General features: G+C 43.9%; 1 protein-coding gene across 1 annotated transcript in view; it reads left to right on the top strand.

Moving 5' to 3' along the window:
- Nucleotides 1–27,125, top strand: part of FAM135B (family with sequence similarity 135 member B) — a 169,538-nt gene that overhangs the window by 102,497 nt on the left and 39,916 nt on the right. The window lies entirely within an intron of this gene.

The raw sequence follows: 27,125 nt of genomic DNA, 5'->3' as shown, positions 1-27,125 counted from the left end.
CCCTGTCTCCTGTTCATTCGGAATCACTTCTCACCTGCTTTCATCCTCCAGTAAGTGCGGGGGCCGTGTCTGCCACATGCAGCACCAAGCGTTCAGCACCCGTATCTCCTGAATCAATGATGATATCAATGTTTGCTCCTTTTTGCAAATAATAATTTTTTGGAGGAGCCCAAGTCTAAGTCATTCCTTATGCGCTTCTTCAGGCAGTGTTTCCAGTTAATGCTCAAGCACGAGGGTGGGGGAAGTCACCATGAACAAAGTACCCTCCTCCTTAGTTTCTTTTTTTTATTTTTTTAGAGCTTTTATTGAGATACAGTTAACAGACAATAAACTGCATATATTTGGAGCGTACAATTTGGTATCCCAATCTCCCAGTTCATTCCCCCCCAACCCTCCCTGCTTTCCCCACTTGGTGTCCATATGTTTGTTTTCTACATCTGTGTCTCTATTTCCACCTTGCAAACCGGTTGATTTGTACCATTTTTCTATGGTCCACATATATGTGTTAATAGATGGTATTTGTTTTTCTTAGAATTTACAATTTTGCCAGAAAAAAATATTGAAAAAGTAATTTCATGCAAGATAAACAAGAAGAAAGAATCATGTACAGTGCTGTAGCTCTCCTGGAACATGTAACAGGGAGTCTCAAGAATATTGGGGTGATGGAGGCAGGCTTTCTGTGGAGGGAATTTAAGTCGATTTTTCAGCTAGTAGGTAACAGGATGCAGGACTGAGTTTAGATCCATCTCTTGCCATGGACTAGTGGCTTCCTAAGTCCTCCGTCCTCCAAAGCTAGACGTCAGTAGGGGCCTTCAAAGTCATTTGACCCATCTTTCTTTTTTGGAGAGAATATCCTTAGCTTGAAGCTTTGATTTATTACTTTATTTAACGTGTTTCTAGAGAGCACCTATTTTCATTGCCCTAGTGATGAATTAGACAAGCACAGTCTAGAGAGAGGTGAGGACCCCACACTACAGGGGGTCGGTCTTTGGTTAGGAGTCTGCTAGTGAGGCCAAAGGACGGTCAGGTTCCCTAGAGTTGGATGCAGTCAGGAAACACTTCTCAGAGTGAAGGATCTCTAATCTGAGTCAAAAGAATGGACTGTCAGTTGTTGAGGGGAGGGGAAGGTGAGGGAGAGTAATAGCAGGGCCAAGGTCAGGGAGTGAAGGGGTGTGGCACGTTTGGGGACTGCAGGGAGGTCAGTGTGGACAGACATGGGGCTGGGAAGGTCACCAGGGGTCTGATCCTTAGGAACCCTGTGAACTAGGTAGCCACAAAAATATTGCAGACAGGGGACTGGCATGATAGGATGGGTTATAATTCCTGCTGCTATATAGAGGACTGATGGAGGGGAAAGTAGGGGTGAGGCCACAGAGGCAAGGTTGGAGGCTGTTGCAGCGGTCCAAGAAAGAGCAGAACAGTTGCCTGGGCAACGCAGAGGTGAGCTGAGCAGAGTAGAAAGATAAATGGATGTCAGAGCTGCAACTGAAGTAGAATGGAGAGACTTGCAAATTAAGTAGATGTACTAGTTGTCTGTCAAGGATCCTAATGGCTTGGCTGTGAGCTACCTTCCTAATAAAGAAAATTGTGTGGATGGCTGAAATAATCCATTTGGGGCGACCCTGATTTAGGCTCTTACATTTAGAAAATGAATGTTTAACTCACAAGAGGGAATATAGGTTATTCTCTCTGCCCAGAATATCCTTCTCTGACTCTCTCCCTTCACTCTTTCCACCCAAAGAACTCCTATTTAGCCTTCAAAACCCAATTCAGTCATTGCCTTTTTTGTAAAGCCTTCTCTGACCACCGCAGATAACCCTAAGCCACTAATCTGTCTGTCTTACGTGTGCACTTTGGGCATACTGCTCTTATTTTGCTTAAATGTAATGACTGTCTCGTGAGTCTCTTTGTCCGCCTTGAAAGCACTCTGTGAAGGCATAGTCTATACTCACAGTTCATCTCAATACTCTCAATTAAATCACTCCAAGGACATTTTACCCTCCTTTCCAAGGCTGAACCTGGGTCACATCCTTGAGGAAACAGACAGATGACAGACTTGGTCAATAATCAGAATTTTAAGCAGAAAAAGAATTAAGGGCCCTAGGAGCGAGCCGACAGTGTCCAGAGCTCTTTGCCACGTGCCTGTTTTTGCCCTCTTTGTGGATGTCACAACAGGCCACGGGGAGTCTACAGCAAGGGAATTAGGGGCCGAAAGACATCGAGGCTTCATACATGGCCTGGCAGGAAAGAGGGAGTTGGGCTCCTGGTCAGGTCCTGTGACATGATGTGTAGCACACCGCCAGCCTGCCAGGCTACTAGTTAAGAGAATCGTCTCTGTCACTCGCTTGCTCAAAAACCAGCAGTGGGATAATATTGCCAAAAGAATGAGGGTGGCAGGGGAGAAAGCCAGACACCTGCACGGGGGCTGGGTGTGCAGACTTGTATTTGATCCTTCATTTTATAAGTATTCAGTGCATATCTTAACATTGTATATATACTGCATGCTTTAGTCGGGAATGTAGGTGGAAGCAAGTTGTGTGTGTTTCCTGTTGTCAGGGAAGAAAGGAGAGAAAAAACACAAATTGTTAATAATATTGTCATGATGTAAAGAATCTGCTATTATGGGGGACCTGACCTGGTCTGAGGCACAGGGCAGCTTCCCTTAGCAAGGAGAATGTAGGCTGTGATGTGAAGGATGAGACATAGCCAGGAGAAGTGAGGTGGGGAGTAGGGCTGCCATGTAGTGGAGCAGGTGAGTTGGGGCTGAAATCCTACCTACTTTCCACTTGCCAAGCTGTGCCTCAGTAGGATTGGGACTCCCCCACGCAATTCATCTATCTAGGAGGGGGATTTCTTTCTGATAGCACAAAGTCAGCCGATGGGCTGACAGTGGCCCTGGAGGAGGAAAAATGTTTGAGCTAAAGGACTGCTGTGGCAGGGGAGTTCCCTGAAGGTCCTGTGGTTAGGATTCTGCACTTTTAGCCTTGGCCCGGGTTCAATCTCTGGTCAGGGAACTGAGATCCCACAATCCGAAAAGGACTGCTATGGCAAAGGCCCTGAGATTAGAAAAAGTGGCTTGATAAAGGATGCTGTGGCCGGTGGGGCTGGGACCTAGAGACCAAGAGGGTGAGGGGGATGAGTGAGGATGCTGGGGGGTGGGGTTGGGATCCTGCGGCTTGTGTACATAGGATAACAGGGCTGACTGCTCAGGGTGACAGCTGATCAAGCGTGGAATGGATCTGAAGTGCCCAGACGGTGCCTGGCAGGGAGCCTGGGCTCCCCGAACTGAAGCCGGTGTTGCTGTCATCACCGCAGTCTGACAGCCCATCTCCAGGACCCACGTCTCCACACGGCTTTGCTGTCTCCAGTCTCCATGTCACATGCAGTCATTCTAGAAAGGTGATTCATTGTTTAAGGAAAATGGCCTCATAAGGAAAGTCAGCTGTGGATGCCTGGAAGCAGGGGAAGCAGGCTGCCTGAGAATACAGTGGTTCTTCCCCAGAACCAGGTGTTTGGGTGATTTAAGACTAGGGTGTAGGATGGATTGTGGCTTTGATCTGCGCTGTGGGTGAGTCCGCCGTGTGTCCTAAGCAGACATGAGGGGAGAGGAAAGAATTTGGGAGGTGCTGTCCCAGATGCTTTGACCACTGCAAATATTGATGACCAAGTTAGAGAGGGGGCAGTTACAGCCACAAAGGCAGTTGGCTGGGTGTTGGTCCTAACTCTGCCAACGCTTCATTGTTGTGTTAACTTGAAAACAAGGTCTGAACATAAAGCGTTTCACTGTTAATGGATTTGTGGGACCAAACTCTCTCAGCTGGTTCTTTTATATTGTGGCTGCATATTCTTTTACTGCTTTTTTATGTGTCAACAATTTGGTAATATTTTTTAGGCTCTTTATTGGAGTATAATTGCTTTGCACTCTTGTGCCAGTTTCTACTGTACAACAAAGTGAATCAGCTGTATTTATACTTATATCCCCATATCCGCTCCCTCCCACGACTCCTTCCCACCCTCCCTATCCCACCCCTCTAAGTCATCACCCATCATCCAGTTGATCTCCCTGTGTTATGGGGCAGCTTCCCACTAGCTATCTATTTTACATTTGGTAGTGTATATATGTTAATGCTATTCTCTCACTTCGTCCCAGCTTCCCTTTCGCCCACCCTCCCACCCCATGTCCTCAAGTCTGTTGTCTACATCTGCATCTTTATTCTTGCCCTGTCACTGGGTTAATCAGTACCATTTTTTTAGATTCCATATATATGCGTTAGCATACGGTATTTGTTTTTCTCTTTCTGGCTCACTTCACTCTGTATGACAGATTCTAGGTCCATCCACATCACTACAGATAACTCAATTTCATTCCTTTTTACGGCTGAGTAATATTCCATTGTATATATATGCCACATGGCGAGAGCCTGTACTTGACTTTGCCCAGAATAATGGTAATTCATTTGGTCCCTTCTTGACATCTAGCTGGCAAATACTTCCCAGTGGAAGTCTTGACATCAGAGAGAAGGCCTTTTCTATTTACTGTGGTCTTAGTGGAAGGGACGCTGCTGTGAGAGCTGGAATTTGGAGATTCTAGAACTGATTTCCCCCAGTGTCTGTGCTGTGTGACCCCAACACAGACCACCCCACACAGATGGGCTAAATCAAGACGTGCAGGACCTTGGTGTTCGGGTGGGGTGGATGCGGAGGAGACTGCAGAAGTGCTCCCCAGTTCCCTTCATTTTTTTAGGCTCCCCTGAAGACTGTTTCCCAGACACACTTGCAATTAGGTTGAGGCCTTGAGACTAGGTTCTGGACAATTAAATGGGAACAGAAGTGATACAGGCCTTTTACCTTCCCTCTTAAAATATCTCACTTGATTCTTTGACCTTTATTTCTTTTCATTGGCGACTCTAGGGGTCATATGTTTAAGATGTCAAGAGCACAAAACAGAAGCAGCTGCATCTAGGGACAGTGTTTGGAGGAGAGCCACACAGGAGAGTCACTGACCTGCATTAGACTTTGGGAAAACAGAAAAAAAAAATGACATTAAGAAACTGAGATGTAGCAGGTGCTGTGACAGCAGTTAGTATTAATTTAGGAAAATGGTTTCTTTCTGTGGGCCAGGCACAGTGCAAACCGAAAATGTGTGGCACTGACCTTAGCAATCAGAATCTAGCAATGGAGACTTTGATGTCAGAAGATGGACACATGAGGATCTGTGTCCCAAGGTGGCAGGACATCTGGTAAACTGTCACCTCTGAGAATGTGGAAGGCAGACCACAGTCCTGCTCAGCCGTGTCTCTAAGGGGAGGGTTCTCAGATTCAGCACTGTTGACATGTTGGGACATTTGGAGACACTGTGGGGTAATTCTTTGCTGCCCTGTGCATTGCAGAGTGTTTAACTATATCCCAGGTCTCTACCCATTAGATGCCAATATCACCTGCTACTCAGTTGTGACAACCCAAAATATCTCCAGACATTGACAAATGTCCCCAGGAGACAAAATCGTCCTTGATTGAGAACCTCTTTTCTGGGGGGAGGAGGTTGAAAATCAGAACATTAGCAATGTATCTACACTAAATGTGGCTGTGTTTGGTGAGCTCAGGAAAGAATTCGCTGTCTTTCAAACAGGCATGGAAAGCAACAGAGAGTCTGTGCAGAAGTTTGGGGAATGGCAAAGTTGGAAAAGCCTGTTTCTTTTTGAACACAAATGTTAAGATCCTATTTTAAAAACCAAAAACAAAACCAAACAGACAAACAAATAAACAAACTTTGAGTGACAGAGCTCAGGAAAGCTTCTTATTTAAGCAAAGTGACAGTGACTTGGGGCAAAAATCAGATGGATGCCCCAAATTTCCTACATATCGACCCAGAAAGCTTCAAGTCAGCTTCCATTCAGTTTCTAGGAGAAACCTGAAGACAGAAAATCAAAGAAATGAGGCAGATTTAAGAGCACATAGAAGAGACTAGAAACAAATACATTGACAACCTCAGTGTTTAAGAAAGTTACATTGTTGAAGAAACCGATGTCTTGGACTACAAGGCTATTTGACTATCCAGAGGTAATCTCAACCCTTGGGCCTCCGATGCTATAAAGCAAGAGATAGACTTTGAATGCTGGGTCAGCCCCCCCCCCCCCACCGCCACCAAAGGATAATGTCCCTCTCTGCCACTTCAGCTCCCCAGAAGGCAGAGTCAGGGGCACTAGTTACATGAATCCAGGGGAATGGACCAAGGAGTTCTAACTGGTGGCAGATTTTGTGCCTCATCAAGAAGGCTTTCCCACACCCAGCCAGAAGGTCTGCCCTTTTTCTGCTTTCCTTTGTCTGCCTGGCAGGATTTCAGGATTGCTGTAGACCTATGCCTGCGTGCATCTCCTGTTCTTCTCATTCCTGGTGGGAGTGTCCATGTCTGCTACCCCCTCCTACTGTGCATCATGAAGGACAGTTAATTTATATTTTTAGCTGTTTAGTTGTTGGACCAAGAAGAGCCTCACTCAGAAGCTCAATGTCACCACCACCTCCCATCACTCAGAAAGCCTACAGGAGGAATATAATGCAGTGGCTGCATGAGATTAGGGTTGTCCTCTCACATGAAGGTGTTCTAGGTGTGGGAAGAATACGAATGACAGTGGTGGTAGAGATGGGCTGTATTGCCACCAATCTCATTTCCCCTTAATGTGCACATTGGAAGATCTCTTTCCAAGCCTCCCTTGCAGTTAGTTTGGGGCCATGTGCCTGGATTCCAGCCAGTGGAATAAGGTGCATGCCTTAAAAATATTTTTCATTGTGCTCCATGCTTTCCATTCATTTTGTGGACTTTTGGAGACTGTGTTTAAAGGTGGGAGTGTAGGAAGATGGAAGGACCCTGGATCCCAAGTCCCTGCTTTTAGGACACCTGCTCACAAAATTCTGCTTATCCACAGTAGCTTTTGCATAAGTCATAACTCAGCTTCAGTAGTGTCACACACTGAGAGTTCAGGGTTATTTGTTACTGCAGCACAGTCTGACCTACCCTGACTGTAACTATGCATTTCTGCGGGAAGGAATCTATCTGTATCAAAGACTAGAATTCTGACATGCAAAACCTATTTAGAGGCTCTATCGTGGTCTTGAGATCTAGGATGCGTGGTGGGGTGTAGGGGAAGATTGGCCAGACCATGAAAGGTCTCCAATGCCAGGACCAGGCATCATTGGCAGTAATAATTTTCAACTCAGTTTCTAGCAGTCCCCATGCCAAGGGTACCGACAAGGAAGACATAACAGATGTGACACTGGGAGAGAGCACATAGGGATGTGAACCCAGTGACCTTCCTTTAAATGGCTTCCTCCAATAATGAAAACACACAGCAGCTGGCTGATTGACTTTTTGGTGACACTGTTGCCTATGTGTGTGTGGTGCATGCACACACGCACACACACGTGAGTGCTTGCATAGGCACATGTGGTTTTGCAGGAAAGATGAAGCAACCCCCACAAAGTAGCTGTGTTCTGGTTTGAACCCAATCAGCAGACTAGCAGGGCAGTGCACACTTATTTTCCTGAAGCCGTTGCTTCTGTCTTCGGTCTAAGATGTCAGCTGGCCCAGAAAGAGCAGATGCTGTAGGCAGATGGCTGGAGAGCATCCTGGGGACCGGAGGGTGATCAAGGACCTCTTGCTGCAGTGCAGGCAGCACTTGCAAGCCTAGCTACCCTCTCCCCTCCTCCCTCTTTTTCCCAAGTCTCACCCTGGACTAAAGCTACACTTGCATTTAAAAGGAAGAAAGGGAAATTCAGATAGGTAACCTAAAGGCTGGCGTATGTGCCCTTCGCCCCAAATAAGTTGGCTCAAGAGAGTCTGTAGTTTAGCTCAGCCTGTCAAACCCACCTTGTCAAAGGCAGGTCTACCACTGCCAACATTTTCCTGTCAAGCTGCATGGCTTCTTAGCTCTCAGTATATTTGTTACCATAGGTGTAGACATCAGAAGTCCAACAAATTTGCACTTCTTAGTAGCTTATTGGCAGGAAACACTCTCAAACATGATACCAGGTCACAGGCAGAGGGAGCCTTTCCCTGGGGCTGCCTGAGCAGTTGGGGATAGTTATTAACCAGGAGTGCATGTCAGAATCTCCTGAGGAGCCTTTCTTTTTGAGATTATGCATAACTGAGCCCTATTACAGAGATTCTGATTCAGTCCAGCTAGAGTGAGCTTTAGAGAGCAGTATTTAAAATATCTCCCCACGTTGTTCCAGTGTAGCCTTGAGTTGAGATCTCCTGGAATGAACCAAAAGGTACAGACTTTGGAGTTGAACTCACTTGGATACAAACCCGGGCTGGGTCACTCTCGTCCTTGAGCTCATCACCTCTCTGATCTTGGGTAACGCACACATACAGGTGCTCAATTTGGAGGCAAAACTCAATAATATCCCTGGCTCAACGGAGGTTTGTTTTGTGTCTGTGAAGAAGGCAGGCCAAGCTTTAACATATATGATGCTGCGTATTCTAATTAGGCTTTGTTGACTGTAGCAGTTTTTCCTCCAGTTCCCACCCTCTCCTCTTACCCCACAGCTTCTCATCACTTCCCATCGTGGTTTTGTGGGTCTGGAATTTGGGCAGGAACCAGCATGTTGCATGGACTGAGTCATTCAGTGCTCAGCTGGTCTGGAGCGTCCTGGTGGGTTTTGCTTGCATGCTTGACCCCTTGATGGAAGGGTTAGGAGGCCCTTTTTGGGCCCCCAAATATCTTCTTATTCATTCTCACCATCACGTACTTTGTATTTCATTGTCCTTGCTTGTATTCTAGCCACTCGCTCACTAGACTTTGAGTTTCTAGATTGCAAATACTGGGGGCAGTAACTACTCCTCACTGTGTAGTTTCAGACCAACAGGTGCCCCCCAGCAAAGGGACCCTAGGTGAATAACCGTTGTCACATGACTCGGTGTTCTCTATGCTTTATCCTATTTAATGCCCACGATAGCTCTCTAAGCTAAACATCACCACCTGTAATTTGGACACAAGGAAACTAAAGCTCAGAGAGGTGGAACGACTTGCCTCAGGTCATACAAGTACAAAGCTGCAGAGGAGAACCCAGTGTGGCAGACTGTGTCTACACCTGTGTGCCTGACCTTGGAAGCTGCCTATGCAGGGACCTGGTCCACAGGGTGTAGAACCTCATGTTCTTGGCATGTACCCACCGACTCTGCCACACGCTGTCCATCTCATTGTTTCGCCTTCACTTGAAGCTTTATAGAATGTTTCTTTCTCCTAAATATAGCAGAAATGCTCCCTGAGCCTGTCTGTACTCATAATTGCCCATCTGAGAAAATAAAAACTATAATTTGAGGATAACTATTCGTCAAAGACTTAAAAACTTGGCAAGAATTACTGAAAAGAATCCTTTTTTTGTTCTGACTCTTAGGCATGGCCTGGACTTGGAGTAAAGGAACCCAGATTTAAATTGGACTCTGCCCTTTACTAGCTTTTATTCTTGAGTAAGTCAGTGAACTTTCTGAGACTCAGAGCCCCGGTCAGTAAAGTAACAGAAATACTTGTTCTTTTTTTTTTTTTATTTATTTTATTCATTGGCTGCATTGGGTCTTCGTTGCTGTGCGCAGGCTTTCTCTAGTTGCAGCGAGTGGGGGCTACTCCTCGTTGTGGTCAGCGGGTCTCTCATTGTAGTGGCTTCTCTTGTTGAGAAGCATAGGCTCTAGGTGTGCCGGCTTCAGTAGTTGTGGCGCATGGGCTCAGTAGTTGTGGCTCACGGGCTTAGTTGCTCCGTGGCATGTGGGATTCTCCTGGACCAGGGCTCGAACTCATGTCCCCTGCATTGGCAGGCAGATTCTTAACCACTGCGCCATCAGGGAAGTCCCAGTAACACTTACTCTTTTTCTTCTTTATTTTTTAAAGCTCTTTATTGGAATATATTTGCTTTACATTCTTGTACCAGTTTTTGAGGTACACCAAAGTGAATCAGCTGTATTTATACAAATATACCCACATCCCCTCCCTCCCGCGACTCCCTCCCACCCTCCCTGTCCTGGCCCTCTAAGGCATCACTCATCATCAAGTTGATGTCCCTTTGTTATACAGCAACTTCCCACTAGCTATCTATTTTACAGTTGTAGTGTATACATGTCTATGCTACTCTCTCACTTCATCCCAGCTTCCCCTTCGTGCCCCACCCCGACCCCTGTGTCCTCAAGTCCATTCTCTACATCTGCATCTTTATTCTTGCCCTGTCACTGGGTTCATCAGTGCCATTTTTTTAGATTCTGTGTATATGAGTTAGCATGCAGTATTTGTTTTTCTTTCTGGCTTACTTTGCTCTGTATGACAGTCTCTAGGTCTACCTACCTCATTACATATAGTTGAATTTCATTCCTTTTTATGGTTGAGTGATATTCCATTGTATATATGTGCCTTTTTCTTTAACATATTCTGTAACTTGACCCCCTTGTTATATTCCTGTATCTGTTCATCTTTGGTGAGAAAGCAGTAAGAGGACCTGTTGTCCTGCTGTCATGGACAAGCGGGATACTGCTGGGGGAATTTATTGGGGGGGTATATATATTAAATAAATAATGATGTCATTAAATCATACATTATAATTGTGATGAGTTAAAGACAAGCAGAGCCGGTAATTGCTCTTCTACGCTGTCTCTCATCACTTATTCGAGCGTATGGAAGGTCGACCTTCCATAAGTTGTGGTACATGTACTAGTTTCTACTAACAGCTTATCACCAGCACATGCATACCTGTGTCTCTGTCCCTGGTAGTTCCTAGAGGGAAGGAGGGAAGCAGGGAAACAGGCAGGGGGGGCCTTGTGGTAATCCAGGAAAGAACCCGCCCCCAGGCCATGACCGCAGGAAGTGGGAGGGGAGGGTGAAGAGTGAGAGGCATTTTGGAAGGAGAATAAATAGGTGTTGGTGGGGGAGAGAAACCTCAAGGACGACTCTGTTTTTTGTTTTTTTTGTTGTTTGTTTTGGTTTTTTGTTTGTTTATTTGTTTTTGGCTAATTGGGAACGGTACGGCCTTCCCATTTATTACCTTAGACTGTTCTTGTGATATTTTCTCAGTCTCCTTCTCAAATGTTTAACCAGACTTGGTGCTCTTTTCTACGTGATTGCTGCGTGCCTTCCCTGAGTATACGGGGCTCTGAGCGTTCACTGGGGTCTGGTGGGCTTTTGTAAGATGACTGGAGGCAGGAAGTCAACCCCGTGATGAAAGCTGCCAGGGGTGGGTTCCAGACTTCACATTTCTAGAAATTATAGGGATGCTGGAAATTGTGATCTCTCCCCCAAAATATCAGCCTGTTCTCCTGATGAGTGTCCCTTTTTCTCATTGAAAAATGAGCAGGACCAATGGACTATTCCAAAGCGCCACACTTTCTATCTCCAATGTTATGCATAATTGAATATGTTTGATAGCTTCTATCATCTTGAAAAATCATTTCTCAAATATTGAAATAATACAAGATCCATCAGAGAACAGTGGTGTGATATTACCTTCTGTTCCCATGGAGACCGAGTCAGTGGTGTTCAGCTCCGTGATTATTAATGGCACCTGTCCACAGAACGCACGCCGAGTTAGCTTGGTAAGTAAGCACGTGATGTTTATCATAGCCTACAATGTGTTCAACTCGTTTCAACTTACATTTGCCATTGGGATTTTACAAATAGTTTTATTTTCTAGTTTGGTTCAATTTAATTTTTTGAAGGGCATATTGCCAGTGTCTGGTAAGAGATTTCTTGGCTGTGTTGCTTAGTCTGATGGGACACACTTTATGTGTGTGTGTGTGTGTGTGTATGTGTGTGTGTATTTGGGGGAAGCAGATCCTTGAACAGGGTTTCTGGAGTGTGGACGCAACAGCTATAGCATGTTTTAGGAGGCAAGAAATCCAGTACCCAGAAAAACTATCGAGTGCTATTTCTTGAGCAAGTACTATGTGTTGTACACAATGTCCAGTTTCGCAAACAGGATCTCTTCTGAGCTTTTTAACATCCATGAACATTTCTTATTATGAAACCCATTCTATAGAGGAAAACGCTAAGGATCTGAGAGGCCAAGCATTTTTCCTAAAAGCACTTATTTGAACCAAAAATCTAACCCACTTCTATACAGTTCTGAAGCGGTAGCTCTCCTTTGTATATTGTACTAAACTAAATTGTGGTTCTGAGCAGAACATAATGCTAGCGCCATGGGTTGTTCTCAGGGTTAATGTATTTAAAGTGATTCGGCACAGGGTCAGTATTGAATAAATGGTAGATCTCTTTTCATTCTGTTATTTTTATTTTTCTCATTATTTTTAGTACAATTACAATTAGAAGGAATAGAAGTTGAATTATTGCTATTTTGCTCATGTGCTCTTGAATTTTATCTCAAGAGCTATACTTACATGGATTCGATTTTTCTTTTTCCCCAGAGTCTCGTTGCTCATGTATTTGAAAGGAATCTGAGTTACCATGTGTCCACCAACACTACATTTGCACCCACTAGAGTCTATCAGTTATACTTTATATAAAGGGCTGGAGGTTAAGTATGTTTTTCATTAATAGTCTGGTTATTATTTGGGAGAGAGAGATCATTTTTGTTACAGAAACAAGAATTCCCTGAACTTGAAAGCCTGTCTAGAAGGAGCCTGAGAGTTTCTCATCTTTACCTGATGGTTATTTCATAGGGACCATCTACTTCCTACGTTTTATTCCCATTCTATCCCCATCACCACAAAAGCTCTGAGGAAGCAACCGTGTCTTTCTTGAACTCTGCTGGATCGAGTGTCTCGTTAACTGTTGCTGTGTAAACAAATGATGAATGAACAGTAAATAACTCATGAGGAAGTCCAGAGGCATGCCTTGTTTCTCATATTTTATAGAGGAAGAGATTGGAGTTCCAAAATCAGTTCTTCCAATGCTGAAGCCACAAGCTCTTTCAACTATCTCATTTGGTTGTCTAGATAGGAGTCTCTGGAGATATACAGATAATTCTAGCCACAGGGACATTTTGAAATTTAGTTGTCCTTTATGTGCACATAAAGTATTGATAACTTTTCTGGACTCACGACCTAAGTGGGCATCTTTGTCCAGTGCTGGATGATGGTGATGCTTTTGATGATGCTGTTGACAGCCAGCACATATATAGATCATCTCATGTAACCCCTACAACAACTGTGAGGCCACTGTTGTTATAATTCTGCTGTGCATCAGGAAACCGAGCCACTGAGAGGTTGCGTTATTTACCCAAGTTCATACAGCTGGGAGGTAAAGAAGCTGGTAGTCTTTATAGCCGAGAGCCTGTGTAAACTTTGCAGCCTACTGGTTACAGGGTCTCATATGCCTCAGCTTCCCCCACTTTATAAAATGGTTAGTATGAAGACAGCTACATTTTCAAGTGGCATTTGTTTGCAAAGATAACAGGGAACTGAGTATTTTTTTTTTCAAATGAGTGAGAAAGGCAATACATCAGATTTTTTTTTTTTTTTTTTAGTTTTGCCCTGGCCCATCTTTCAGGGTCCAGAATGAATGTTACTTGCCCAAGGAGGGTTTGTCTGAGAACCTAGACTGGGGTGAACCTTCAGTGATCCCTTTTTTCCCCTTTGTGCAATGCCCATCTCACTGGAAACAGTTGAGTCTTCCCTACTAGATGGGAAGCCCCGTGGGGGACAGACCACAGCTTCCTTTACCCTGTAGCCCTCATCATCTGGGAGAGCACGTGGCACTCAATAAGTATCATATGCATGAATGTTATTAGAAGTTATTCTGAAAAATCCTACCCCTGAATTTATTACATAACCCCTCTTTTATTTAAGTGACTCCCCCAATAGTTGTAAATAGTTGTAAGTCTTGCTCATGATTTCATAGCAAGTTTTATTAGAGTCGTTTATGTTTTTATAGGCACTCACTCTGGACTTCCTATTCCAGGAGTAGACATGTCAGTGAAACCCTCTTGGGATGAATGATGTCTTTGGATCATCCCAGATGTAGACCAGCTCCTCACCTGCACGCCTGAACTATGTTGACTGTACCTGTCACGTGAACAGAGTCCACTCCACTAATAATTGTTGGGCCTGAATCTCATTCCTCACTGACTTTTGCTATCGTCTCTGCCTTACTGGCTTCTTTCTCTGGGTAGCACAGAGAGGGCTGTTCCGTATTGATCTCATTCTCTTTCCCAAGAGAACTTTCAGTGAAAATGATGCCTGCTTGTGGCTGCCAGAAAGTCTGCTGGGGGCTTCGGGGAGCCCTCTAACCTTCGCTCAGCCTTACCTGTAGGCTCTGAGCCATTCATGGGAGGGGCATAGGCTTGGAGTGTGGAGAGCTCCTGAAAACTTCCTAAGGTGACTTAGTGACACGTTTTTGAGACTTAGCATTGATGTTTCGAGTAATGGTGACGTGATCCCCGAGTTCCATTGTGCATCCTCTGTCCCAAAGCCCTTTCACCCTGTTTTCTTTAACAGCATAACACCCCTATGATTTGCGAACCCCTTTCACAGACGGGAATGCTGAGGCCCTGACAGCGGAAGTGACTTACCTAGGATTGTCCGTATGGTAAACTTCAGATTCCGGATTTAAGACTCTGCGGTCAGTGTTCTGTTTGCTCCCAAGTGGTCCTGGTGATCCTGGCTGTGACTTCATAGAGATAGAAGGGGTGTGGTCCGTGGCTAAGATTCAGATCAGACACCATACTTTCAATGAATTACGAGACTAATATTAACTAAAATGGTCCTTGAGTCCTTACTCTTTTCCAGCCCCTGCCTTAAGCCTTTGCACACATTTTCTGATGTACTCTTCGCTACCACCCCATGAAGAAGCTATTTGTATTTCCCTCGTTTTACAGACAAGGAAACTGAGGCATAGAGAGGTAAGTAACCGGCCCAAGACCAGGTAGACTATGAACGATTATGCTCGGATTTCAACCCAAGCTGGTGGACTCTAGAGATTTAATCTTAACCTATTAATCTATTCAGCTGGCCTCATCTTCCTGGGACCCAAACATTTTTTTGGTGTGTTGCTTATTTGAATGAGTCACCAGAAACCTCAGAATCATCTGTAATCCCTTCTCTCTTAGATCCACATCGGTGACGGATTCCTTCTAACTCTAAGTGTCTTGGGTTTGTGCCACCCGCCCCATCCCTCTTCTACCGCCTAACCAAATGCGCTTTTACCTGGAAAACGCACAGCTTCCCAATTTACCTCTCACCTTCTGACCCTCTTCCCTCCACTCCACCCCACCTGGGCTAATTTGGGATGACGGACCTTACATTTATCATCATGGCACACAAGAGAGGCCTTCATACTGCCTTGTTTTATGCCTCTAACTCATCTTCAACCTTATCCCCACATGTATGCTGTGCTAAAACCACACTCTTTTTCATTTTTCACTCCTGCAAAAGATGTTCCTTTACATGAGGCTTCATCTACATGCCTGGAATTTTCATCCTCCTTAAAAAAATCTGACTGTGTCTTTTAAATGATACGGTCACTTCCTACATGGCATCTTTCTTGACGGACCCAAGAATGATACAGATACTGTGTGCGTGTGTGTATGTGTGTGTTGCAGTAGCATTTGTGTATAAATTTGTCACAGCACTTACCAAGCTACACCAAAACCATTTATCTCTGTGCTGCCTCACACGCTGAACTACGAGGGGCTTGAACCCAGAAATCATGTACCGACAAGCTTTTAAAATTTTCTAACAGCATTCTTCTTAGGGCCTCGTCCAGAAACAACACCCGATAAATGATTCTTGAAGACGTATACCTGATTGACTTGGGCACCATGCTAAACATTTTATGTATGTATATTCTACTTCATTCTATGATGTGGCTGTTTGTAATACTATCAACCATCATTTGGGTCAAAATCACCCCAAACTCTTTTTGAAAGAAGTTTCTCTTGCCTCAGTGTAGAAGTATTACTAAAAGTAATATTTGCATAAAGGAAATGGCAGAGTGGTCCCCAAGGAGAGAAAAACTCTCATTTGCTGGGATCTCTGTTGAGAATCAGCAAGGGTTATGCCCAGGGCATCTGTGACGTGGGTTTGGTAAGGTGAAGGCGTATAGATGCTGGCAGGTGGGGGTGGGAGACTGGTTTCAGTGTCAGAACAGGCTGGTATCTGGGCAAGGAGAAACCACGGGGAGAGGGGCCAGGCTTTGGTCTCTGGATTAGAGTGGCTTTCGTAACAAGCCCATGGGGCCCTCATGTCGAGTTATCTCCAGGGCTTATGAGAAGCTCACGTCCGCCAAGCCCTCCTGCTCTGTGTGGTGCCTGCTTGGTGCAGACGTCTACGTGGGTTCCAGCCCAGTGGAGCTTCTTGCTTTCTCTCTGCTCCTCCTTGAACTCATCGAATCCTCCCTCCTTTGCGCTCCCGTTTCTTTTCACCTCTTGCATCTACCCTTCTCTTGCCTAAATCCACAAACAGCAGTTTGCAAGGGAGATAAACCTCTTCTGTATTTGATCCTGAACAAGCTAAAATCCTATTCCCCAAAGATGTTTCTGCCAGAGCAGAGAGACAAGTCTTAAAGAATCAAAGGCATCAAGTAAAACAAAAACGAATGACATCCAACTGAAAATAACGTACCGAATATAACCGACCTCTCCCATTGCTCCCTCTGGCTGTTTCCTATAACTCTCGAGTGTGATCTGATTAGGAGGAAAAATGAGATGATGTCTTATTAACACTAAATTGTTATTAATAAAAATAATAGAATTAACCATAATGATAAGAATCATCATTATTATTTTATTCACTCTATCTACTATTTATGGAATGGCCATACGAGACACTTAATATCTACCAAGCTTTTGATTTATTACATAACTAAAACCTGTCCTCAATCTTGTATTATAGACGGTATCTCATTCCAAAATTATTCTGAATAGCTAGATAGATTCAGCGATTATTATACACGTGGAGCAGAGCCCTAGAGAGGTTAAAATCCACAAAGCCAGCATTTAAATTCAGGTTGACCCTGACAATGGGGGGCATGCTTATTTCACTCAACATGTGATCTCTCGTGTTTTTGAAACATCACACATAGTGACTGTTGGGAGTTTTTAAAGAACCTTATATGCATCCGATTCAATTGACGGATAGTAATTTAGTTAAGTCAGAGCCTTCCTTCACACTAGACTTTAAAAATAAAGATATTCATCAGAAAGGTGTTTGGGGGTTTATGATGATCTGACAACTAAATTGCTTGTTCAGTTTGAGTTGTGTAATGTTGTTCTCAATTAGATTAAATATTAAGCATTCGGTTTGCCAACTGCTGACAAAATTGCTGAACATTGCACACAGTGTGGGGAATTGCTTTTAATGAAGAACAAATGGAGGTAAAATACTAGAAAATGAAAGTGTCAAAGCTATAAATGTTTTAATGGAGAGATTCAGCATTTTCCAATGTGGGATGTTTCAGTGTTTTCTACATCGTAATGATGTAGTGACTCCAGTCACCTTAATTAAAGAATCTGCTGTCTGCAGAGTCCTCTTTGGTAGACACAGCCTATTCATATCATTGGAAGGCTCTGTCTATAATACTGAAAGTCAAAGTCACCTGTATTTGGAAGACTGCAGGGAGATGGGATTCTGGTTCTCTCTTACCTCCTGTTTCTGGGCCTCCATCTCTTTAGCCCAGAGGAAATGGAGGCAGTGTCTGTACAGTGCGGTTGCCAGAATGATGGGCAACAGCATCACTTACCTGCTGGGTCCTCCCACTTGTCCTCTCTTTGCCTGTTAGAACTCAGTCATCTCTCCTGTAAAGTGGCTTGCACGCCCCTCTTCTGTGTTCCCGTAATACAAATACCGAGTCTCTGTCAGATGTTCATTCTCTGCCAGATACTCTTCTAAGCCTCCTGCTTCCATCTCCTGTCTTAGTTGCTCCCCACCATGTTTCTTGGAGGTCATTGCTCTTATTATTCTTATTTGATGGGTGAGGGGATAATCACACACTTAGGCTGGGCTGTGTGTCATAGAGAAGGTGCCCAGCGTATTCAACAGAGTACTAGAAAATAATAAGCGGCCAATAACTTCAGACCAGCATTATAAACAAGTTAAATGCCCAACCTCTGTTAAGAAGTGTTGCCATGCAGTGTTAATGCTGTTACTTTCGTGGCCTTACATTTAACAGCTTGGACTTGCACCCTGAGGAAAATGCAGCTACTTAAACTGCACAACAGTATTTGATTGCAACGAGGTCATGGACACAATCCAAATTTTACTTAAAATATGTTCATATTATTATTGGTCTATGCATTTTGATAATATTTTATAGAAAACTCTCAATTCCTGACACTTTGAGAGATTCACCACTTTGTCTCTTTATCTATAAAATGAGGATAATAATGACACATGCTTTATAGGCTTGATTTAAAATCTCTAGATACACTATGACTTTTTATGAAAATATTCTTATTTTGGTTTCTACAATTGCTATGATCATTCCAATAAAAGCCAGATGTACACTGAGCTGGTTTCTTATAGAAGTAAACATTCTAATATGACAATACAGTGCAGTGGCCTCCCATTTGCCTTAATAATCTCGCAGAACAGCCTGATCTGTTTTCTGCAGCAGCTGAGAGAGAGCCAGTGCTCACTCCGGGGAGGCAGGAATTGTTGGTGGTTGGGAGTGTGGACTCTGGGGTCAGGCACACCTGATCTAGGTCATACGCATGCCCTGTAACCCACCATCTGACATTGAGACCGTCATCCCCCACTTCACTTAGAAATGACCGAGTGCTCTGTGTGTCTCAGATAAGAAGGTCTATAAGGAGCCACTTGGGGGTTTGTATGTTTGCTATCAGAACATAGAATCTGTTTTCAATGATGCTCTGGTCTGGTCTGCTTTCCAAGTTTCCTATAGAATAAGCTACATAGAACACTCACCAGAAGTAATGGGGGAAAGATAAGGGCCGAATTCACACAAGAGACTTCAGAACTCAAAATAGGGGAGTAATTATAGATGCTGACTCGATGCCTGTCCCAGTGGCAGCTAAGGGAATTTAATATCTTTCATAATTAAAATCACAAAAGCATAAAATTTGTCATCTTTAAGAGACCATAGTGAACCTCTCCAGCATCTACAGTAGAAACATTTACCATGCATATCTCAAGGCACCGAGCCTGACAGCTCACTTATTCTGCAGATACGTCTGAGTTTATGATCTTGGAACTGGCCTCTGGGGATGGCAGTATTAATCGCTTGACCCTTCACACGCTGCATAATTAATCCAGTGTATCTGATGGCCATTTCACCTTACTCCTGCCGTTTTTATTATTCCTATTCTTGCTGTCTTATCCTCAGTTGAGAAGACATTGATTCTGGTGAATTCAGAATAGTAGCCATGGGATAACAGAGCAAGGCTGTGCTGTTTTGGAATCTTAGACTCATCTTTTAGTAATTATAGGACCACTGGCCATTTACTTAACATCTCTGGGACCATTCCACTTTTGCAAATTTATATCATGATTTCAACTTTCCTGCATGTTTGGAGGTCCAGATGCAATGATTAGTGAGAAGCCAGAGTCGTAGAAGAGGGCTCAACACCTGTCTTCGCATCCCCCACTGACGGACGCACTGTCACACATGTTGTCCATTTCCTATGTGTCTCTGGGTGCCTGGGAGTTGATTTGTGATCAACATGAGATGCCCTACCCTCCGTCCAGACTCCAGGCTGTCTATCTAGCATCACCTCCTGCTTTCCTCTCCTGGACTCATTTACCTTAGCAGCACACTACTGATTATATGTCCTGTGCTTTATTAATTTGTTCATTCATTGTCATTGTTTATGACAGTTTCAGTGCCTTCCCTCATCTGTTCTCTACCTGCCTAGTCTTTCAAGATTCAACTACCGCATCAACTCTTCTAGGAAGCCTTCCCTACCTGCACCTTTTCACACACTCATAGCATCCTAAGGTTTCCTCTGTTATGATACCTACCACATTGCACTACAATGTTGCCTTTGTGTCCCTGGTTCCTCTAACTTGAGAATATTGTCTTGCAGGTGAGGGCAGGGTATGTTCATGTCTGGAGCTCAAGTGTTTAGCACAATGACAGGCTCACAGAAAGCACCAAATATAGAGTAATTAGGATCATGAGGATGAATGGAATTGGACTGACCCTATTGACATGCAGAAGACCCCCAATGGGACGCCCGATCATGATACTTCTCATATAAACATACAGTTCTTTAAAGTCAAATGGCTCAATAGCAAAAATATATGCATTCACCCAAATTACATAATAGGCATCAAAGTAACTTAGAAGAAGTAATGAATTATTCAGATTCAATATGTCAACTTGTCTAATTACTAATGAGTTATTACTTTTTAAAGTTTTAAATAGGTCAAAATCTCTTAGTGATATAGGAATTGAACAAATTAAAGAAAATACCATCACTTAAGTACATCAGTGGAAGGATTCATACAGAGTCCTAACTGACAATAAGGCTAATGGACTATGTGTTTGTTGTGTCTTGTGGAAAGCAAAGAACATTTCGCTTTTATTCTTCTCGCCCAATGAGGACAATTAGGCCACTGTCCGAGGTGCTGAAGCTGGTGAGCAGCAAAAGCAGGACTTAACCCCTTGACCCCAGGTCATTCCTGTAATTCCAAGTCCACAGAATTTTAATGGAACTCTGTTGCTTTTCCCCACAAAATGGAAGTTAAAAAAATACCTCGCTGTCATTTTGGAGCAATTCGAATCAAAATTATCTTTTTAAAAACCACTGTTTAAAACAGGCCTATAAACAGAGGAAAGAAAACAATAATTAGGAATCAGGAAGGAAAACAATAAACAACAAGGACTGCTGAGGTCTGATTTTCAGCCACACAATTTGTACTTGTTTTCTGGACCACAATAGGACAGTTGAGCACTCAGGGGCATTCACTTTGTCCAGTAATTTTCAAATTTTATTAATTTTCTTAACCAAGGAGTTCTTTTTCAAATGAATGCCTATGTAGAACCCGTCATAAAACTGCTGTGAACAGAAAAGCTCTGATGAAGTGGGGACTTCACCCACCCTGCCCCTTTCTTGCTGCTTTTGGTACCCCCATGACTTCTCAAATAGTGATTGAAATCCACTGGTCTATCCTGACCCTCCACCCAACACAACCAGTTCTCCTTATTTGTTCCCTCAGTTCCTGAGCACAGCAGGTAGTATGACACAAGGAAGTATTAATGTCAGTGACTTCATCATCAAAGGAGATGAAATCTGCTGGGTGTGAAGGGGAACTGTTATGCAATACCTTCTTCTCCCCAACTGAGTGCTGAACCAATTGGAAAATCAGACAAAATAATAAGGCAAACCAGAATTCAAACTAAGATGTGAGATCATTTGGTTTACATCTTTGATCAAGGGGTTCCCAGACACTGAACTCCAAAATTAACTACTTAATCAGATACAGCTGTGCTAGACAAATGCAGGGCTCCCTTGAAGATCACCTCATCTACCAGGCTGCCCCCAGGGGTGAAGGTGATGGAGATAAATGCCTCCGAGGGAAGACTTGCTACCAAGAGAGGAAGACTCCAGGGAAGAACCTAGTTTCTCATCCCAAGTTCAACTTTTGCCCTATATGTGGGCAGAGAGGAGCTGGGTGTATGATGCTAGTGGATGTCCCTCCACGTTGAAAAAACATCAAGAGTGGAGAAGCAGTGTTCTCATCCACAATATGTGTCTTCCTAGAACTTCCAGCCATTGGCTCTAGCTCCGCTCAGTGGGACGTTGTGCAAGAAACTCCCCCACGATAGCCCTTCACAGAGCAGCTCTTCAGCTTCACTACAACCCTTAGTTTTTTTCTAAATATTGCTTCAGTCGACCATATGGATGGACTTCCCACTATATGAAAGTAGCTGGGAGTAGAAGATGAATAATATTCTGTTCCTGATTTCCAGGAGGGGAGGTGGGGGCACAACAAACTTATAGAAGGAGAGAAACACAAACTCGTCTACTTCTTTTATGGCTGGAGCCACGTAGCTCTCTCTGTGATGGTTCAACAGTTACTTGCACAATGCTTCAATGCTGGAAGCATGTGACGCTGGAGGGCAGGAAGCACATACATGTAGAATGGAGCAAATGCCTGGGTGGAAATGTGACCTAGACCTGGGACTGTCAGTCACCTTCCCCACCCTATGCCAACCCATCTGTCCAAGCCTGACAATTCTCACTCTCTTTTTCTCCCACTTAAGGAACCTCTGTGGGGTGTCAGGAAGAGGGCAATAGGAACAGCTTTGAGTGAAGCCATAGTAACATGAAATCGTTTGTGATTTCTATATTTTAACCATTTTTGGTAAGAAATACTTATAGTTTAACTCACAACTAGTCACCACAATCCAGTATGTTGGGACACAAAAATTGGGAACTGCTAACTAAGACAGCAGCAGTGTGTTGCTGACAATTAAAAGGATAGAAAGTTAAAATTGTTTTCCTGGAATCACAGCTAGTAGTTACAAAGCTAAGGCTAGCACAAAGGGGTTTTGATTCCCTCAGAAGTTTATAGAGCTGGTTTCCTTTTAAAATCTAGGCTTTAACATGGGTTGGAAGCTTAACTCTTCTACCTCCTGGATGTGTGAACACAGGCTGTTTAAACTTTCTGAAGCTCAATTCGAAGATTAAGTTCAGCATTATGACTAGAAGTGGGTGGTTTCCAGCGTCAGACCGTGTCTGCCTTGCTGATGCACCTCTTGCATGCCATGAGCCCTGCAAACAAGTTATTTACCACTCTGGGATTCAGTTTCCCAGTCTATAAGGTAGGGATAAATAATTGTGCTTACTTCATCGGGTTGGCATAAGAATTAAATAATTCATACATATAAAACACTTAAACAATGCCTGGCATTTAATAGAGTCAAATAATAAATGTTAGCTGTTTATAAATGCTGTTGTGGTTATTGTTATTATTTTCTTTTTTTTAAATTTATTTATTTATTTTTAAATTTATTGGCTGCATTGGGTCTTTGTTGCTACGCAAGGGCTTTCTGTAGTTGTGGAGAGTGGGGGCTATTCTTCGTTGCGGTGCACGGGCTTATCAGTGCGGTGGCTTCTCTTGTTGCGGAGCTCTGGCTTTAGGCACTTGGCTTCAGTAGTTACGGTGCATGGGCTCAGTAGTTGTGGCTCACTGGCTTAGTTGCTCCACGACATGTGGGATCTTCCTGAACCAGGGCTCGAACTCATGTCCCCTGCATTGGCAGGTGGATTCTTAACCGCTGTGCCCCCAGGGAAGCCCTTATTATTTTCTTATTGGTTAAAAACAAAAATAATAGTGAAAAGCTTGCTGAATCACCAAGAAGAGGAATTCAGGGACCAAAAAATAGTACCAGGCACACAGCAGGCATACAATGAACAGTAGATACTATTAATAGAATTCTAGATTTTGAGGTCTGATTGAGCTTGCATTCCTTTTTCAAAGAAACATCCAGAATAGTACAAACCAATTCCATTTATGCCTTCTCCCATGACTGCAACACAGAAGATGGCTGGTACTTTTATACAAAGATGTGTTTTGCTTTTATGGGTGTGTCTGAATTATCAACGTTTACCACATGCCAAATAAAAGTCAGATTGTATACATATTTCATATAAAGTGTAAGTAAGCATATTTCTATAGGATATTAGTATATATAGCATGACTATTATAGTGGTCTAGCAAGTCCAAATTCCAAAATTGTGTGAAAGCTCCATGGATCTTGTAGACAGTGGGAAGACTGTAAACCAACTCGCATACGCTAGTGCTGCAGATGAAAGGGAAGAGCCAGGCTGTGAGACCCATGAGAAGGATGTGTTTATAAAGTAAGCAATATCGAAGACTCAAACAAGGGCAGGTATATAAAGGTCTGATTTGATGGCAAGGTATCTCTGTTAGGTGATAAATAAATTAAAAAGCAAAACTTCTATCATTTAACAAGTACTTAATATAAATCAGACACTGTACTAAACACTTTATTTTTTTTAAGCTATTTATTTATTTATTTGGCTGCATTGGGTTTTCGTTGCTGCGTGCGGGCTTTCTCTAGTTGCAGCAAGCGGGGGGCTACTCTTTGTTGCAGTTCGCGGGCTTCTCGTTGCAGTGGCTTCTCTTGTTGCGGGGCATAGGCTCTAGGCTCGTGAGCTTCAGTAGTTGCGGCATGTGGGCTTAATAGTTGTGGCTCATGGGTTCTAGAGCGGAGGCTCAGTAATTGTGGCCCACGGGCTTAGTTGCTCCAAGGCATGTGGGATCTTCCTGGACCAGGGTTCGAACCCGTGTCCCCTGTATTGGCAGGTGGATTCTTAACCTCTGGGCCGCCAGGGAAGTTCCTTTAACTTTATTATTATTCCCACTTTCCAAGTTAGGAAACTGACATTTCAGGTGTTGAGGGACTGACTCAGTCACGCTGAAAGTCCACAAGCAAGGAATAGATCCAATCTGACCCCAGATTCTGTGTTCTAACCAAACCTTATCCCTGCACAGCTTGCAAAAGACTTCCATTAAGTTAAAATCCATTTGTAGGTTTCCATGTGGATGACGGTTGAGGTTTGAGCCCCATAAACCATAGACCTGTTTCCAGAGGCCATCAGTGGGTGTGTTCCAACTTCATACAGTTTCTTTTAGTGCCTCCTGACCTTACCCTGAGGCATCACGTAAGTCTGCGTTTTTACCTGAACGGTCTTGTTTAATCCTTAACAGCAACCCTAAAAGGTCGTATTATGATTATCCCCTTTTCACAGATGTTGCACAGATGATGCTGTGGGTGGGCCCTGGCCAGGAGCCTTCCACTGTGAGTTTGTACACAGCCTAATGTTCTGCTTACCCTGCATGAATCCCGTTGTATTATTCAGGGTTTCCATGCCAGACTGTTTGAAAGGACGGATGCTAAAGTGTTCTTTATTTGTGCTGGGGAGACTGGGCAGGGATTTTCAATCCACTTGATGCAATTCTAGCGGGGACTCCTTGGCTCTTCCACGCTGGCTCCGCAGGCCTGGAGGGCCAGCGAGTGGGATTTTTTCTGTGACAAATCGTTCACTTTCCGAAAGTCATGATGAGTATTTATGGAAAATGGCATTGGTTTTGTTTATGATAATCTCCATCCATAATTTTTTAGGATTTCTCTTTGGGTGAACATTTTGACTTCATATTATCTCAATAATCATATCGAATCAGCCTTATGAAGATTCTCCAACATTTTCCTTGCCTCTCTTGAAGAATCTGTATGATACTGGTGTCTAGTCTTAAAAGTGAAACTTCATAACATGCTTTATAGATCCGTTGCCCTCTTCCATGGGTCCTGGAGCACTGTCGAAAGGAGGCATTGGTGATAAGAAAATGCAGTTGTGAGCAGGTGGCAGGACTAGTAAATAGATGGGTCAGGGGTGTTTGAAGCAAGCAGGCTGGGGACTCAGGGCTAGAGCTGATGCCTTTGTTAATCCTCTATCTGCTTTCATTTCTGCTGAGTCACAGCTCATGGAGGCACTGCAGGACTTGTATTAATGCCTCTGTCAAGGTAAGCAGACCTAGGGGAGCAGCTGTGCTCTGCCAGCCATGGTTTCTAGAGGCACACGTGGCAGATGAGAAAGGACTGCCTTCACCATACACCTGAACTTGAGAATCCTTTCTGCTGCGAGCAAAGCAGAATGACCTTGTACAACTCACTAGATTCCTTGAGCCAGTCTTTGGTCTATGAAATGGGAATTGGAGTTCCTATCACTTATTTGGTCTGATAAGAAAGAACTTTAAGGCATACATGATAAAAATAAATAGGGGAGAAATGTCCAGAGCATTTTCCAATGTGTGTGTCTGTGTGTGTGTTTAGAACATATATACATATAAGTGGACATATATACACATAGGTACGTATGCATATGGAAGAAATGTAGAAGGATGTGTAAGAAAACAATTGGACTGTGAAGAATAGGGAACTTTATGTTGTGTTTCCTTTGGTAATATTGAGATTTTTACCATATCTGTATTCTATTTTGAAAATCAGAATTAGAATAACTGCCTTATAAGGTGCGTATTAAGGATCCAGTGAGATACAGTATGATGGGAATATCTAGATGTTTCACGAACAGTGGATTATTTTTTCCTCTGTGGACCTGAGGAGTCCAGCACAGCCATCCTGCTACATGAACAAGCTTTGCTGTTCTTCTTACAACTGTACTGACTTCTGATCTTAATATAATAGGAAAGATGAGAAATAGAAATATACAAATTTCCCTGATGCCTGGTGACCACAGATGTCCTGACTGAATTTTCTGTTATGAAATGGAAAAATCTTTTGATGCCAAAACTTGCTGAATGTCTCTCTTAAGTTCAAATCAGAAGGGACCTCATAACTCAGAGCCAGGTTTAATTCGAGGTGCTGGGGAGTGACGGATGCTTCTGAGAGTTTCTCTGGGCAATTCTGTGATGCCCAGTTTCCACCCTCAGGCCGGAACCACTCCTTCCTCATTCTGCTGAGGATGATGGTGGCCAACTGTGTATAGCCGAGTCCCTCTCTGGAGGTTGCCCTGTCTGAGAGAGCTGCTGACCAAGGTCACACCTCCTCCCTGGAGTAACCCACACCCAGTAATGGTCAATGCATGGGTACAAAGACCTGGCCCCTGTCTCAAGGGCAGACAGCTCTTCAGGTCCAGAGTTCCCCTCGGCTTGAGTGAGGTGTCTGTGCCTGCATGACCGTGCAGTGTGCCTCCTGCCTCTGCCCCATCCTACTCTCCCAAGGGCACTGCTCCCGAGAGCACATGCCATGACCTTCCTGCAGGCCAGTCTCTGTCTTGCAGTCTTTCTCCCAGGGAACGAATCTAAGACCGTCTCAGAGCAAGGTGACAGGAGACCTGAGACTTCCATCCAGGTCTCCTAATGTGCACCACCTTGCATTCCGTGACCCAGCTATCATGATGCAGTGATGAGAGAAAATATAATTACAGCGTCATTGTCTGCCTTCATGGCACCACTGGGAGCACAGATGGAGTTCAGGTGGCTATTGACCCCATCAGACCGGTCCTGCCCTCCCTGGACCACTCAGCCCTCCTAGATGGCAGCAAGGAAAAAGGAAACAAAGGAGGCAGGAGGCTGCCACACAGACAGCTGTGCAAGTCAACTCACAGAAGCCAAGAGGATGCAGTTCCACCAATACTCCACCTGGGGTTTCTCCCTGCAGGACAGCCTAGGAAGCACTGCATCC

Source organism: Hippopotamus amphibius, chromosome 5 (assembly GCF_030028045.1).
Source record: "Hippopotamus amphibius kiboko isolate mHipAmp2 chromosome 5, mHipAmp2.hap2, whole genome shotgun sequence".
Lineage (NCBI taxonomy): Eukaryota > Metazoa > Chordata > Mammalia > Artiodactyla > Hippopotamidae > Hippopotamus > Hippopotamus amphibius.
The sequence above is the reverse complement of the archived record's forward strand: the minus strand, read 5'-3'. Positions and strand labels throughout refer to the sequence as shown.